This window comes from Pleurodeles waltl, chromosome 1_1, assembly GCF_031143425.1.
Source record: "Pleurodeles waltl isolate 20211129_DDA chromosome 1_1, aPleWal1.hap1.20221129, whole genome shotgun sequence".
In the NCBI taxonomy this organism is placed as follows: Eukaryota; Metazoa; Chordata; class Amphibia; order Caudata; family Salamandridae; genus Pleurodeles; species Pleurodeles waltl.
Genome location: NC_090436.1, coordinates 56,582,756 through 56,600,382, shown reverse-complemented (window position 1 = coordinate 56,600,382; position 17,627 = coordinate 56,582,756). Strand labels below are relative to the sequence as shown.

General features: G+C 46.3%; 1 protein-coding gene across 9 annotated transcripts in view; it reads left to right on the top strand.

Moving 5' to 3' along the window:
- Nucleotides 1-17,627, top strand: part of RUSC2 (RUN and SH3 domain containing 2) — a 193,204-nt gene that overhangs the window by 54,823 nt on the left and 120,754 nt on the right. The gene's annotated exons all lie outside the window — the stretch shown is intronic.

Here is a 17,627-nt window from a genome sequence, read left to right as displayed (position 1 = left end):
TAAGCACAGTAAGCTAGAAAGCCAGGACGCAGAGCTGCAGGTGATCTGGGTGCAGTTATCTAGAGAGCATGGCTTAGGGCTCAGCTGTAATGAGCACAGTAATCTAGAAAGTCAGGACGCAGAGCTGAGGGTGATGTGGGTTCAGTTATCTAGGGAGAATAGCTTAGGGCTGTGCTATAATGAGCACAGTAATCTAGAAAGCCAGGACGCAGAGCTGCAGGTGATCTGGGTGCGGTTATCTAGAGAGCATGGCTTAGGGCTCAGCTGTAATGAGCACAGTAATCTAGAAAGTCAGGACACAGAGCTGAGGGTGATGTGGGTTCAGTTATCTAGGGAGAATGGCTTAGGGCTGTGCTATAATGAGCACAGTAATCTAGAAAGCCAGGACGTAGAGCTGCAGGTGATGTGGGTGCAGTTTTCTAGACAGCATGGCTTTGGGCTCAGCTGTAATGAACATAGTAATCTAGAAAGCCATGACGTAGAGCTGCAGGTGATGTGGGTGCAGTTTTATAGACAGCATGACTTTTAGGGCTGCTCTATAATGAGCACAGTAATCTAGAAAGTCAGGATGTAGAGCTGCAGCTGATGTGGATGCAGTTATCCAGTGAGCATGGGCATAGGACTGTGAGAGTCATTGTCACAATAATCTAGAAAATATGGAATAGGCCTGCAGGTATCATGTGCACAGTAACCTAGAATGCCAGGTTGCAGGGCTGTGTATGTCATGGGCAGAGTAGTCTAGAAAGCCAGGAAATAGGGCTGTGGATGTTGTGGGTGCAGTAATCTAGACAAAATGGGCGTAGGAATGCTGGTCTCCAAGACACAGTAATTTAGAGAGCATGGGTGTATAGCGGCATGTGTGTTCTGTATGCAGTAATCTAGGACCATGTCCTCATGCTGTGGGTATTCTGGGCACTGTAATCTAGAAAGCCAAAACATAGGGCTGCGAATGCCATAGGTGCATTCATCTTGAGAACATGGGAGTAGGAATGCTGGTCTCTAAAACACAGTAATCTAGGGGGCATTTCTGTACTGCTGCGTGTGTTGTGTATGTAGTAATCTAGGACCATGGCCTAATGCTGTAGGTATCGTAAACACAGTAATCTAGAAAGTCAGAACATAGGGCTGTGGATGCCAGATGTGCATTAATCTAGAGAACATGGGCGTAGGAATGCTGGCCTCTAAAGCGCAGTAATCTAGACCGCATGGATGTACAGCTGCATGTGTGTTGTGTATGCAGTATTCTAGGACCATGGCTCATGCTGCGGGTATTGTAGGCACTGTAATCTAGAACGCCAGAACATAGGGCTGCGGATTTCATGGGTGCATTAATCTTGAGAACATGGGCATAGCAATGCTGGCCTCTAAGGCACTGTAATCTAGAACACACAGGTGTACAGCTGTGTGTGTATTGTGTCTGCAGTAACCTAGAGACCCTGGTGCAGTGCTGCGTGTATCGTAGGCACAGTAATGTAGAGTACATGGCCATAGGAACGTGGGTGTCCAAGGCAAAGTGATCTAGAGAGCATGAGTGTACAGATATATGTGTTATGTATGATGTGATCAAGAACGTGGCGTAGTACTGCGGGCATCATGAACATAGCAATTTAGAATGCCAGGATGTAGGTCTACGGATTTCATAAGTGCAGTAGTCTAGAGAACAAGGGCACAGGAATGCGGGCCTTTACAGCACAGTAATCTGAAGAGGATGGTGTACAGCTGTGTGTGTTGTGTGCACAGTAATCTAGAAAGCATGGCGGAGCACTACAGGTAATCTACAAAGCAGGATGGCTGCGGTTGTCATTGTTGCAGTAATCCAGAGAGTATCTGTGCCTCTTGCTGCGGGTGTCTAGGGCACATTAATCTAAGAAGCATGGGTGTAAAAAAGTGGGTGCTATGGGCACAGTGATCTAAAAAGAATGGACATAGGGCTACTGGTGTCTAGTTTATATTGTTCTAGAGAGGGCAGACGTAAGGCTGTGGATGTCAAGGGTACAGTATTCTAGAGCTCATGGGCATTAGGCTGTGAGTGTCTAGGGCACAGTAATCTATAAAGCCAGGATGTAATGCTATGGGTGTCTAGGACACAGTAATCTAGAAAGCCAGGATGTAATGCTGTGGATGTCTAGGACACATTAATCTAGAAAGCCAGGATGTAGTGATGTAGGTGTCTGGGACACAGTAATCTAGAAAGACAGGATGTAATGCTGTGGATGTCTAGGACACATTAATCTAGAAAGCCAGAATGTAGTGCTGTGGGTGTTTAGTGCATAGTACTTTAGAGAGGATGGGCATGGCAGGCTGCAGGTGTCAAGGGCACAGTAATCTAGAGATCCCCAGCATAAGACTGTGGGTGTCTGGGGCACAGTGATCTACAGAGCCAGGGTGTGGGGCTGCAGGTCTATAGTGCACAGCAGTCTAGATAGCATGGGCATGGTGTTCTGTCTGGTTAGGGCACAGTAAATTAGAGATCATGGCATAGGACTGTGTATGTCTAGAGCATAATAATCTAGAATACAGGGTATAAATCTGCGAGTATATAGTGCACAGTAATCTAGAGAGCATGCCCATAGAGTTGCGACTGGCACAGTAATCTAGAGTGCATGGCATAGGGCTGTGGGTGTCATGGGCATAGTAATCTATACAGCACTGGTGTATAGCTGCGTGTGTCGTCAGTACTGTAATCTAGAAAGCATTGGTGTAGGGCTGTGGGTGTTATGGGCACAGTAATCTAGAGAACCAGGAGGTACGGCTGTGGGTGTCTAGGGCGCAGTAATCTATACAGCAAAGGTGGAAATCTTCAGGTGTCATGATTACAGTAATCTAGAGAGCCAGGAGGTAAAACTGCAGGTATCTAGGGCACAGTAATCTAGAAAGCCAGGGTGTAAACTTGTGGGTGTCTCGGGCACAGTCATCTAGAGAGCAAAGAAGAAGAGTCTCTGTGTAATCTAGAGAGCCAGGGTGAAAAACTATGGGTATCTAGGGGACAGAAATCTAGAAAATTTCGGGCGTCTAGGGCACAGTAATGTAGAGACCTGTGGGTGTCTAGGGAACAAAAATCTAGAAAAATGCGAGTGTCTAGGGCACAGTAAACTAGAGAACCGTGGGTGTCTAGGGCACAGTAAACTAGAGAACTGTCGGCGTCTAGGGCTACAGGCAGCTATGTTAAGCAAGGACCCTCACTAGCGGGCTGATCACTTCCGGTGGCTCCTCTGGCGGAAGCTGCCCCTTGGACAGCACAGACTGCAGTTCTTTCAGTCCTTCCAAGTGCCAGTCCTGGCCTTTCGCATGGGCAAGCTGGGCCCAGGCCCAGGGCGCCAATATTCTGAGGGGAGGATGGTGCTGTGCGCACTAAGGTTATGCCAACAGCAGCGCCCGTCTCATCTTCCTCCACCCTTGCCCTCCTGCCTGTTCGTTTCTGTCTGATTTGCCAGTTTAGAGTGGTTTTAGCCCCTCATTATCGTACCGCGGGTGATGTTTTTACACCTATTTTGCCCCCTTCCTTCACCGTCCGACCCCTGCTGACGCACATCAACAAAACCATCATCTGCGTGAGGCAGCTAAGCTATGGATGATTTAGGCGAGCTGCAGGAGGTCCGAGGATGTTTGGGGCCAGATGGTGCTCATCCAGGTACTGACCATTGAACACAAGGGGGGCCCCAGAAGGGGCCCCTGCTGCCTCATTTAATTCACCGGCAAGGGCGCCGAGTTTCTCTCCGCTCACGCCTACGGCGCTAGTTTAGCACAGACCGGCTCTGCCTAGCGCCCATGCATTCCTAACCCAGAGTGCCTGAAAGTCAAGACATCCTGAGCAGACCGCACTTTTCAAGAACCCGGCTCCCAGCCCTGCCAGGTTGATGACACAACCAGCTATAAGAAGCCGGGCACCGTGACTCAGATACAAACATTTACATGGAAACTGCAGCAACCATGGCGTCGGGTCAGCTGGGGAATTCTCAGACGCAACGTCTTTCTTTTATGCCTATTTATTCCCTGTGATTCGTGGACTGCATGAAACATGCTGCAGCCCTGAAGTGAGTGACACCACTGGGCAGATGGGCATGGGTAGGCGGGCGCTTTTGCTACCCGGGGGACGGTTTTGTAGCAGTGCAGTAGTTTTTAAAATCACTGCAGAGTGCCTTCTGTATCCAACAGTTTTCAGGCAACAATAAAAGTACCAAGATAAAACTGGTGATTAATGCATCTGCTGAAGAGAGATCAGAGAATTGTCTCGTAGCAGTTTTGACTTATCTAATATACCTGCTGCAAAGAATGTGTGCTATGCAGATTACAGAACAATGGGCCTCATTTACAAGAAACTGACGCACCGCTGCCCAGCGATTTCTTAACGACTCCATGAATGCCCTGTATTTACTATACAGAGCTCAATGGCACATGTTTTCACAGATGCATCAGAAATTCTGATGCATCTGTGGCACTAAACTGATGCATTTCTGTAATAGTGTAAAAAAAATGACGCACCTCCAGCAATGCGAGGAAGGCTACCATAGACAAAAGCCCAGCATCAGTTTAACGCCTACTCTGAGCAGGCGTTAAAAGTTTGATGCAGTGAAGTCGCAGAATGATCAGTGAAACGTAGTAAATTTCACTGCGTCAGTTCTGCATGGATTTTGCCTGGCAATGCCTACCTTACATAAATTATACCTGGCACAGGTATAATGTGATGCAAGCCTTTACAAACTGACGCATTGGGCCCAATGTGTCAGTTTGTAAATCTGGAGCAGTGTTAAGCACTGCTTAGTGCCACCGCTGGGTCAAAAAAATAGCGCAATGGTGGCGCAAGGTACTTGTAAATGAGACCCGGTATTTTACGTGGATAGCTCAGTGGAATATTGCTTTTTTCACAGAGATCCTTTTGTTACTGTGCAGGTCATAGGTTACAATAATAATCTAGCACAGTGAGCTATGAACTGCCATCAAAGAGCTGCCTGCAAACTGCATGGTACAGGTTAGGAAGTTATGTTTTTCCCAGTCCTTAATTGTCTTCATTTTGCTAAAAATGGTTTGTTTGGGTAGAAATAAATTGTTATTAGTAAAGTCAACCCTAACCATGTGTTACATTCTGAATTCTGAGTCTATGCTTCCCCAGACCAAGCAGTCTTAAAAAATGCCTGCCAGTATGGATGACTTGAATCCTACACCTTGCAGTCCCCTTTGTCTTATATAACATTTTCCATACACCGATTTACACTCGTATGATTAATTGTCTCTGGATGTATGTGTGATGTAAAGTGCTCCAAATACCTTACACTGGTAAGAGAGGCGCTATAAAACACATGAAATGTACGTGAGAGAGAGGCTACGGAGAGATGAGGGCACTGTTGCAAGGTGATAGTGAGAGAATCATTGAAGACAGTGGCATGACATAGGCCCCCGCAGCCCCTGTGGTGAGTGTGGGCCCCCTCAGCAGAGCACCAGGCCTGAGTGAGTCCGGAGGCAAGCCCCTCCATTTTCTTTTCATGGGGCCTCCTCCAGTTTTGTTATGCCAGTGATTGAAGAGCCCCAATAAAGATTCCCGTATAATGGTGCACTGCAAGGTCATCATTTACTATGCTTTAAAAACTAATACAATTGAATATATAATGTGTTGTAGAATGCACAATTATTGCCATTTTCCCCAAATTTTCTTGGAGGTGGGAGAACCCCCCAGGCCCTGTTATAGTGTTCAGGCTCGCTCACTGCACTCGCTCGCTATGCACACTATGGGGGCTGGTCTGACAAAATTTGCCAGGGCTGCTTTTGGTTCACAGTCCGCACTATGTGACACTTACAAAAATAAAGACAGCTAAATTGTGTTTTTGTATTCAGACTACCATGACTGATCTCGAGGGGTAATTAATGTACCTGTTTTTGCACATTTACTGGCCTTGGTGAGGGGCGCAACCTCTTGCCAGACACTCTTGAAACTGCACTTGCAGATGTGTCTGGCACATTCCATTGAGGCAATTTATTGACATCAACAACAGGACTAACAGACCTGTGCTCTCGAAGTGCCCGTGTGACATCAGTCTGTGGCTGCTCTAAGCCTCTTTGTCCCTTTGTCATTCCAGTTTGAGCTGGTTCAAGCTCATGAGCCTATTTGAAACCTAATTGGACTGTGCAAGGACCAGTGGCACAGTATATGCCGGCTCATATTTACAAGGACACGCAAAGCCACCTTTCGTGACTTTTCATGGCCTTGTAAATATGGCCTGGTTACAAACATAAGTCTGCATGGGTGTTCCCTGACAACATCCATGGAACCTGACGGATTTGACGCATTCCCAGATTTACAAGGCTGGGGGTGCATCAGATTCCTACACCCCCTCAGGGGTGGCGTTAAAGTGGTGCAGACAAATAACATTATTTCTCCCCGTTTTTCCATCTTTCTATGAGTGCAGAGGAGAACGCCATTAATGATTCTTTATGTGCAAGAAGGTGTCCCTTCCTGTACCTAAACAATCATCCCTGCAACACAGGCACAAGGGTGCCTACATTGGCACTAGGCAGCAGTTTGTGAGCAGGCGCAGAAGAAAGTAGAGGGGTTCGTTGTATTTCTGTAAATACAACAGATCCCTGCACTTTTGAAATGACGCAGCGCGATGCAGCAAGCTGGCTTGCAGGGCACACCACACCATTTCCGTGGAAATGAAACCCTCTTTCTAGGATACTTCATGTTAAAGCAGACCTTCACTCCTACTTGTTATTCCTGCTGACCTTGTGGGAAAGCTTATTGCACTAAAAAATGTGAAACTTGCATGCGTTCTGGCGCAATAAAGACAATAAGGCCCATATTTATATTTTTTGAGCTTTTGCTTCAAACAATGACACAAATGCGGCACTCAAAAAGTATAAATATGGGCCTAAGTTACTTGCCCAAGTGACAAAATCATTTCTAGAATTTCGTGCCCAAGGCATAACTACGATGATAAGTGTCTTCCTCTGTCCAGATTCTGCAGTGGTACCAGAACCCCCCAAAAGGGGTTGGTTCTCTATATCTGGCTGTGCTAGGGCTGGTGCTCATGTCTTTGGTCTCTCTGGTGCTGCGGCCTGTGTTTATGAGAGGTTTTGTTGTTTGTTTTTCTTTTGTTGGGGCAGGATGTGTGGGTGGGTTAGGGACAGTACTATGAACCTTAGATCTTGTGAATGCAGGATTCCTGCCTTTTCCCATTACTCCAACGCATGCTTTTAAATATCTTTTCAATTAACGTTATCCGTCGCTGTGATGAAGCAAGCAAAGATGTGATGGAGCAGATTTATCAAGGGTTTGCACTAGTGCAGAGTCAAAGAAAGTGATGTAAATCAGTACAAAGTTGTAATAAACAATTTACTTTCTATGTCAGTCTTCTCCATCGACTAGCTCGTGAGCTACTGGTGGCTCTCCAGCTACCTGTGAGTAGCTTTTCTATGTGCATCCCAGCCTACTAAATGTGGTGCTTCTGTTTGGGTGAATTAACACATGTACCAAAATTGAAAAGGTGTATTCAAGATGAAATAGCTGATGTATGGAGAAACATGGTTGAACTTCCCAAAAATATTTAAAGATGAAATTGGAGTGATAAATCATGTAGCGCAGAGGAGGCTTATTACTCGTATTATAACCTTGGTGCCAGGGGCATTGCAGCTAGGGCTGGTATGTCTTAGTCATGTAGAGGCATTCTAAGTTGGTAAATCCTCATTTGCAGTACTGCTGGCAACCGTGCCTGATGCACTGAGGTGAACAGTGCTGACAATCTTACCCAGGGTGTCTGCTAATGTAATCTTATGGGGTCACTGTACAATATAAATAATAGTAGTTTAGCAGCATTAGTTTCATGTAATGTAAGTAGCTCTTGTTACAGAAAAGGTTGGAGATCGTTGTTCTATGTTGCCTAAAAGTAACACAATAGCACTTTGTGCTGCTTTGCATTGCTTTGCATCAATGAGTTGTTTCATGCGGAGTACCTGTGCGCTCCAATGCTACCACCCATGTTTTTTGTTGCAAAGGCCTATCTACTAACATTTATAGACAGAGCTTTGCACCAGAAAATCTGCCCCCTTGAGGCAGGTGGAAAGTGTGAGACAAGTTTTTATTTCTCTAGACTTCTCAAACTTTGCATGTTGACACACTGTACAGCACACATCCAAAGTGGGAAAAGTGTTCTAGTAAATCTGAACATAGCATTTTGCACTGGAAGGGTAACTCTCCAGGACAAAAGGGTACCCTTCAACTACAAAACCTAAGCTAGACAGCCAGCACACATTTGCACTATGGTGCAAAGGTGCGTGTGTGGCACCTGGCAGCCTAATCATGCACCAGTGCCTGGGAATGGAGGATCAGTGCCCTACCTTGGTAGTTATGGAACTGTCATGCTTGCTCACTCTCACACAAAGCAGTGCAGCCACTTTGACTGCTCTGGGCTTGTGCCTGCTTCAGATGAGGAACGCTCCTAGCCGCCTTTCCACTTCTCTGAAACCAATAATGCTTTGTGTGTAATATCAAAACAACTGCCTAAAGTATTTTACTCCACTTCAATGTGTAGGTATAAGTATGTCTGAACTACTACCTCATGTGATGAGTTAGGAAGTAACTTAAATATACGAGTTCTTGCCATTTAACTGTGAGATACATATGACCCTGGAGTTTATAGGTTAAGCACACTCAGGCGCTATGAGTACCATACAGTTTCATGATAACGGCTCAATTCAAGGTGCTAGGTAGCTTGATGAATGGCTTGAGTAACTGATTTAAATTGTCAAACTTGGGGCCTTATTTAGGATTTGGGTGAGTAGGGGGAACACCGTAACGCTGCAGTCCTCCTGCCCCAGCACACCTGGGGTTTGTCTGCTGTTTTTTGAGTTGGGGAAAGCGCTGAGTAGCTGTCATGGAAGCCTCCGCTGGCTCCTTTGGCAGTAGCCCCTGACCTAGTGTTCTATCTGCCACAGGACTGCGGGGTCACGGTGACTGTCTTCCCACCATAGTGAGGGCGGGACTACTGTCACTCATTTTGCCCTGCCCGTGTGTGGAATGCCTTACCCTGCCATGGGCAGGGAAAATGTTAAATGGCCCCAGGCACATGGAAAAATGCCTTCCCTGCCAAGTCTTTTACTTTTTGTTTAGAGAAAACAAACTCCCTCTTTGAAAGTTTGCTTCCTCTGAACAAAAAAACTTAGCTGAGCTTTGACATGGCGCCTCCTCTGCAAATTTCACTGCTGTGAAGGGAAATGCTTCGGGCATCTCCCTTCATAACAGAGTCCCCTCCGAGGCAGGAGCGGATCTTTAAATATAGCAGCGCCTCCTCGCTTAGTACAGCAGTGGTCATGACCTCTGCCCCCCCGCGGCACTGCAAGGCTCCTGCCAAGGCCTAATCACCTAGTATATCTTCATCACACTGTTTTCCTTCCTTTCTTTCTCTTCCAACCCCCCTTTGTCTAGTGTGCCTTTTTGATATTTCCAATACTTAATCTTCTCCCCTACTGTCTCAGCTCCTTTTTCCCAGTCCCATTCCTCTTTAGCTCAGTGCCTCCTTTTTCTTCTTCCTGTTGTCCATTTAGCCTCATTCCCTGACTCTCCTTCCAGAACAGGTCAAGGTGCTTCCAGTGGCGTAACAAAGGCCCCCGCAGTCTCCGGGTACTTTGCAAGGGGGCCTCCTCAAGTTTCATTACACCACTGGGTACAACAAAGGCCCATCTAACGCAACAACCCTCCACTCGGACCACAACATCAAAAGTACCCTCCCTATAACTGTTCCTATTAAAATGAGAACTTTTTGTTGTTGCAGTTGACTCCCTAAGTGCGACAGGAGTGTCCAGACATGGGTCCCATGTTCACTGTGCCATAGTACTCTGGCTATGCCCTACTGACGAGCTCCAACCAGGGTGAAAACGATCTTCGGTTGCTTGTGGTCCTTTTTGGAGGAACCTCGTCTGGCAGTTCGGGGGTAGACAGTTCCCATTAAGAGTAGGGTTAGTACAGAGTTGAATAAGACAGGCCTTTGTCTACAGTGGCATAGTTGGTGAACAGTGATGGACTGGAATGCAGCCCCAAATGATTATCAGTGGCTTAGATAAATTTAGGCATTCCATCCATCAACTTGTTGTTGCAGTTGACACCTTGAGTGCAACAAGTGTGCCCAGACATGGGTGAGTGCTGTCTGTGCCATAGGACTCAAGCTACACTCTAAAGCCGAGCCCCATTCAGGGCAAAATTGGTGTAGGGTTGCTTCTGGTCCCTTCTGGAGTGGACCGCGTCTGTCAGCTTGGGATGGACTTTTCCCATAAAGAGTCCCCTAGTCCTTGGATGGTGGCAGCAACATGTTCTTCAGGATACGGCTAGCCAATAGATCCAGCAATCAGCTTTGTGGGTGTGCAGATCCACTGCGGTTAGTCGCAGACAACCAATCACAGCGCAGCAGTATTCGCGAATCCACAGCGAAGGATCCAAGTTGTGAAATATACATACATTTTGAAGCCTAATTGCTAAAAAACTACTGAATGGATTTACATGAGATCACAGTTTCGTGAAGATTCGTCAAACTGAGCCAAAGTTATTAGTTAAACAAAAAAAATGCTTTCCTATGGAAATGTAGTTATATATATATATATATATATATATATATATATATATATATATATATATATATATATATATATATATATATATATATATATATTTATTTTTCCCCACAAAACAATGCCCTTTCATCCGTTCATTTTATGTATTAATTTTATTATATTTTGGTGAAAAAACGACTTTTACACTCTTTGGGCACTTTGCAAGCTTTACAAAGTGTGAAGTTTACTGGGCAGATAAAGTTTGACCCTTCTGACGCCTGCACGAGGGTGGTATGCACCGGTAGGCCTCGTGTGCCATGCATGTTTCATTTCATAGGCAGAGGCGGTCTTCGGGCTGCCTTCACTGAACCGCAGTGGGTAGGTCGTCACACACACTGACAGTAAAAATGCATTTATCCGCAGTATTTAGCGGCGTGTTTAAGGCAATGGACATTTCTACCGGTTGATGCGTCCTAACGGGATCATGTTAGAAATGCTTTTCCCAGGCAGCGCCTACTTCCTGTTTTGACTGAGATTATGGTGAAGGGAATGAGTGCCAACAGAAACTTTTATATCAAAAGAAACATCCTTTGTACTAAACATTCCAAGACAGCCAGGAGGTGCAATAATGCAAATATTAAAAAAACTGAACTTCTAAAGGATTTTGAAGTTATAATGGAAAAGGCCTCCATGCAACACTTAAAGAAAAAAGCATTTAAATAATATTATTGGTCACATTAACTTATGATTCCACAGGTAGCCGTCCACCCAGGAGACCAGAATACCAGCTGACCAGGTCACACTACTGGGGGGGAGGGAGCAGGGACATGTGTAAAAGTGCACCTGAGCCTGGAACTCTCAGGCTTTGATTAGAACAAACTCTGGCCCAAGTCTGCCTTGCCTGGCAACACCTAACCCCACCCATCACCCAACCCAAAGAACTTTATATATATATGAGTAGATAGTCCTTTCTAGTTTTTATCCGAATCCTCCTCCTTCAGTCAATATTCGACCCCTTTTAACTTTATACTCTGTTTCTGTACCACACCCAGCATCCCCTCCCAGTGAGAATGAAACGCCAATAGGCATTTTGTTTTTTTTGCAGTTTTATGTAGCCAAAGTTGCCCCGAGGGCATTAGAGCACTTTATATCAGCACCAGACCATATTGCACATTTTTTTAGGCATAGGGAGATGAAGGGGCAGATTTAAGGAAAGTAGTTCTCCACCCAGTACAGCGCCACTTTCCTTGCACCCCTTAGTGCCCCCCTCCCGCCCCCATTTAAAATATGGCACACCATGGCGCAGGCTAGGGGGGCAATAGGGTAATTTATTTTTATATTATTGATGTACTCTGCAGGAGTAGTGCCAAATTGTTTGCGCTACTCCTGCAGAGTACACAGGGGCCCATTGTAAACAGTGGTGTGCCCCCTTTTAACGTCTGCTCTGAGCAGGCGTTAAAAGTACCAGAAAAAATAGCAATTTTTTCGAGCTCCCCAACGGGGGAATGACGCCCTTGCATACATTATGTCTTGCACAGGCATATTGTGGTGCAAGGGTTTACAAAGTGGTGCAATGCATGGATTTTAAATATGGACTTAAATATGCCCCTAAGTGACATGCTCAGAATCACAGGACATTTGGGCTGAAGCCAAAATTTAAACTTGGTTTCCCACTTCCAGGTTTGGCAACTCTAGCCATAAAGCCACATCCCGTAGGTTGGCAGCCCTAGCCAGGTCACATCCCCACTGCTTGCTCCCCGTGTGCCTCTGACTCCTGCTGGAAAGAGAACTAGTCTACTTGTCAAGCATGTAGATCTGCATGTATCCGTGTCTGTTAAAGCTCTAACCAAGCTGCAGACCCACTGAGCACTGCAGGGAGTCAGGGGTGGGTGGATGGTGGTACGCTGAGAGTGAAAAACATTCAAGGTGTTTACAGAAGGCGAGGGTTTCCGAATGTGAAGTCCAAGGCCGCAGTGTGCTCTGTTCTCTTATGTACATGATGTTCCTGGAGATACCTCTTTTGTAACTTCTGAAGTGGAGGAGGGAAGAACCTTGTCGGCTTCGTGTTGACGTGGAGTGTCAGGTTCTGAGAGCGTAGCAGAAGAGCAGATTTAGAAGCCCCTTGCGTCATATATCGCCACATTAGCGTCATTTTTTTAACGCGATGTGGCTATATTATGGCAGAAACACCGCGCCATATTTACAAAGTGGCCCAATGTATGCATTGCGCCACTTTGTAACCCTTTGCGCTACAATATGCATGCGCCAAGCATAATGTATGCAAAGAGGGCGTTCCCCCGTTAATGGCAAAAACCACAAAAATGGCACAATGCATCATTTTTTGCAGCTACTTTTAATGCCTGCTCAGAGCAGGTGTTAAAAGGGGGCACACCACTGGTTACAATGGGCCCCTATGTACTGTTCAGTGCTAGCGCCAAAAGGTTGGCACTAACCCTGAACAGAACATCCATAGCGTCAAAAATGTTGACGCTATTGCCCCCTAAGCCTGTGCCATGGTGCGCCATATTTCAAATACGGCGCGCACATGGTGGCGGTGGGGGGAGCTAAGGGGCACAAGAGAAGAGGCGCTGGACTGGGTGCACTCGGTGCAATGCCACTTTTCTTAAATCTGCCCCTTGCTGTCGGATCGCCTCTTTCTTGATGGTGCTTTACTCGAGCCTGGTAATGCCGCTGCTCCGGATTTCACTCAGACAAGATATCATGCATGTTCATACTTAGAAAAGGATAAGTTCTCTTGTTCTTGTTCTCTTGGATGTCTGTTAAGGTAGCTTTGTGTTTTTGGCTGGAGTCCTGTCTGTTTCTTTTTGGCATCTCACCTTGTGCATAATAATGACCACTTATCCTTCAACGCGTGCGTTTGCACTTTTGTTTGCTCTCAGTATATGGTGAGGATTGTTTGCTGCCATGGCATGTAGTCCCACCTTTGCACCTTTTAATGTGTATCATGTGTGTTGTGACTGAGTCACCTGCTTGTGGTTTCTAGGACAGCCCCAGGCTGGTAAAGACTGGACTCCAAACTTTTGCTGGAAACATTCTTGCACTTCAAAGGGCTTTATTTAAAAGCTGTTGTCCACTATCACTTCCACATCTGGATCCTCAGTGTATCGCCCCACTCTGCTGGCCAGAGCATCACACCATCTCTTTCAGTGTAGAACCCCCGCGCCCCACATTATACACGTACAATTATTCAATGACCACCTTTTTCTGCTCCAAAAAACAAACAACGCAGAATCATTCTGTTCTTGATGTTTACCAATAGCATTTCTAAAAAAACGATCTCACTAACAGTAAACATCTGGCGCAGATTCCCATCTCAGGACTCATCACTGCCCCCGAATGGTCCATGACCACTTACCATGAAGCCAGTCTTAAAATACGCAGGAGTTCTACTCACAGAAAATCCACAGTGCCATCAAAGGTCCTCAGGAACTCTTCAGTGTAGTCACTTGGAGCCAGATGTACAAAGCCTTTTTACATTCGTAAAAGGCCCGATTTACAGACTCGGGCTGTCTACTAACGCAAAAAGGTTTTTAAGTATACAAAGGCCAAATTGCGTTTCCTTAACGTGCTACTTGAATCACAATTTGGGCTTGCGATTTGGTATTAGGAAGGGCCGTATTTAGGTCGTCCCTTCCTAATAGCGAATTGCACTGGTATAATGTATAAATGTTTTGCGACCAAAATCCAGTTGCAAAACATTTGCAATTTACCACTAACTTCAAGTGGGTAGTATCGCATTCGCAAATAGTAAGGGGTCTCCAGGGGACACCTAACCCTTTGTAAACGCTTCTAAAAACATCTTAAGGGCATGCAGTTGTCCCGTGGACCACCACCTACTCTTAAAAACATGAAAAGAAACCTTTTCTTTTTTTTTTTATACACAGCACATTTTCCTTAAGAGAAAGGCACTGCGTTCCAAAAAAAAAAAGATTGCTTTTAAAAGCAATTTCAAACATGGTGATATGCTGACCCCAGCAGGTCACCACCACTGTGATTTTTGCGATTCCCAATGGGTCGCAAACCGAGACCTTCCTCATTAATATTCATGAGGTAGGCTTATTTGAGACCCACTGGGAATCATAAAATGTGTCAGACACATTTGTGCATTGGTGTTTGTGATTACCAAGTAGCAAATCGCAATAAATAGCTATTTTGTAATTGCAAATGATTACTTAAGTACATCTGGTCCCAAATGTTCCCAAACCCAATCCACCACAGCTACCATACACCCCCAAATATGAACTTTATTCCTGGTACCTCCGCCTTCATTGAAAAGGTGCAATGTAGTCAGCACTGCATTTCTCTGCCCTGGACTGGTGCCTACTTCAGATGAGGAACTGCCCTAGTGTCCTTTTCACTTCTCTGACCCCAAGAATGACCCATTGCCTACTTACTTAATTACCTCAACTAGCAGCAACTCAGACAATCCTTGCCTAGCGGGAACTGATGTCTATAAGTTTCGATTTAGGACAATTCCCCTGACTTCTGTGATCATCTCCCTCCTGAATGAACCCTTTTTAAGGAGGAGAAATGAAACAAATTCGCCCTGTTGCTCACCTTCCTTGGAGTTCCATAATTGTCGATCCCTACCAATCCGTATTCCACCCTTGAACCCAGGACAGAAACAGCCTTCGAGAAAGAACTGGATGACGTTCTCAGATATGTCACTTTATATTGATTGCACTCGATCTGTCAGTTCCGCTTCATACATTGGACCAAACATCCTACTGCACAGACCCCGATTAATAGTCCATGTCCCTGACCATGGTCTACTACAGTTGAAATCCTGCCTCAGTAACCACTCTCAAAAAGGTGCTTGGGAGAGTTCACCTCCAAGTAATTTCCAGTAACCTGTGGAGCTCCTCAGGTCTCACCACATTCACCTCGCCTTGTTGACATTTATGTAAAACCTGTCATGGATTTCATCCACTCCTTCCAGCTCCAAGTCCACTCCTTTGCTAACGACACCCAGCTCAACACAGTCACTGGCGCCAAAAATGTATTTGACAGTGTAAGCTTTGACCTCAGAGCAACTGAAGCTTTCATGACCAAAAACACCCTCCAAATCAACGGCTGAAAGACCAAAATCCTGGCCCTACCCCCTCCCCTACCCCCAGGCTACTGAAGCACTTTCCTTCTGTCCCCACCTTTGTCTTCTTAGGAGACACTGTTCCCATCAACGTCAGTGTGATAAACCTAGGCCTCCTCTGGGATGTGCCCTTAGCCTCACCTCTCAATTGGTGCAGTGGTCAAATCTGTCTTCCAACAACTTAAATTGCTCACACAACCCCTCCCTTTTATACCCAAAACTCACCAGCCTGCCATTGTGGGAACCATAGTAGTATGGCCTACCAGTCTACCAAGTAAACACACTCCAAAAAAGCCCAGAATGTAATAGTCTGTCTCATATATCATAAAAAATCACTCGTCAAACACCCCCTCAGAAATATTGACTACGGGGCATATTTAAGAGCACCTAGCTCCACCGGCGCAGGTGGAAACACAGGTGTGCGCCGTATTCTAGTAAATATGGCACATCCCTGCATTGTGAAAATGATGGTGCGGGACACTGCCAAACTTGGCACAGTGAGGCACACCATCAATTCCCCTTGAAACTGGCCCCATGTGCCTGTAAAAACAGGATCATCTTCAAGATTCATTGTCTCACTTTGGACAAAAATACACCTTATCCAGGAACTTGAGATCTAACATTTTAAATCACCTCTACACTCCTGAACCAAAATGGAGGAGACCAACCTTCTCAACGACTGACCCAATCTGTGGAACAGCCTCCTGCACACCTGTGACACTCCTGCAGCCGCCCCACAGCCCGGAAGCAAGTGAAAACCTACCTAGTTTAATTTAGATGACTCCACCTCTCCTACCCCTTGTCAGCCTAGAAGCACTTTAGTTGTGCAAAATGCATATTGCAAACCCGTGTGAATGAAATGAAATAAAAATACAGAGAGTTGGTGGGTCATGCTATGTGCTAGGCCATGTGGGAGACCTGTGCTTTTTTCTTCCTTTAGATTGATAGGTGCTGAAACTGGTTTGTCATCTTGAGATGTTTTGCAAAAACTCCTGTGGTTGCTGGAATGGTTCTTATCCTTGTAGTCTCTTGCAGGAAGGCAGTTTTGAGGGACAGGTTGGATTTTCTGCGGCAGGCCTTCGGTAGAACTTGAGTTATTTGTTGGGGGAAAACGAGGTCTTCTCTGCCTTCGTAGATGCCAGGTGGTCTTGGATGCTCCTTGTCTTTGCCGGGAGGGAGCTGCAGATCTCTTGCCCTCCGCCTTCAAACCAGGGGAGTAACGCAGTCCCCTGCAGCCCAGGGAGGAGCCCAAACCCCCTTCTCCAACTGAAGGTCAATGATATCTCTAAGATATAGGAGACTCGGGGGCTCCACACTACATTGTGTAGGGGACCCCGTCATTTTATGCTACACTTCCACTTCAAGGTAACGAGCTTCAGCTTGGTCTTAAGGCGCTATATTTTGAATTCACTCACATCAATAAAGTTGAAGGGCTGCAGGCCGCCTTTTAAGCCTGTATGAGAGAAAACACTCTCGGGTGCTTTGCAGCTGGCTTTAACTGAGTAAAGGAAACACCTGGAAACACAAACCGGCTCTGCTTCCCGGCTTTCTCCAGTTGCAGCAACGGAGACCCCTAGAAACAAGCAGCCTCCGTCTCCCTGCAGGCCACGTATGTCTCTGTGGGCTCAGTCATGCAGTCTTGTGTTTCCAAGCCCTGCACAGGGGGCATGGCCAGCAGGTGGGCACAGCACCCTCTCCGGCCTACCCACGGGTGCCCTGGGCTTGGTGCTCAAGATAAGATGTGCCATCCAGGCCCTGGCAGTGCAGAGCTCGGTGTGTTCCCTCCTCAGGCACTGCCGGTGTTTGCAAACTCTGATGCAACGGCGGCTCCTGGGCTTTTAGCCATCAGGGGAAGAGACTGTAATATTGGGAAACAGACGGCGCCGGGGGCTGTAAGAGCGGCAGACATTCGCTCTCGCACTTCGGCGCCGCAACCCTTGCATCAGCCCAGCAAGCAAAGCCCACGGCGTGGCAATGACACCTG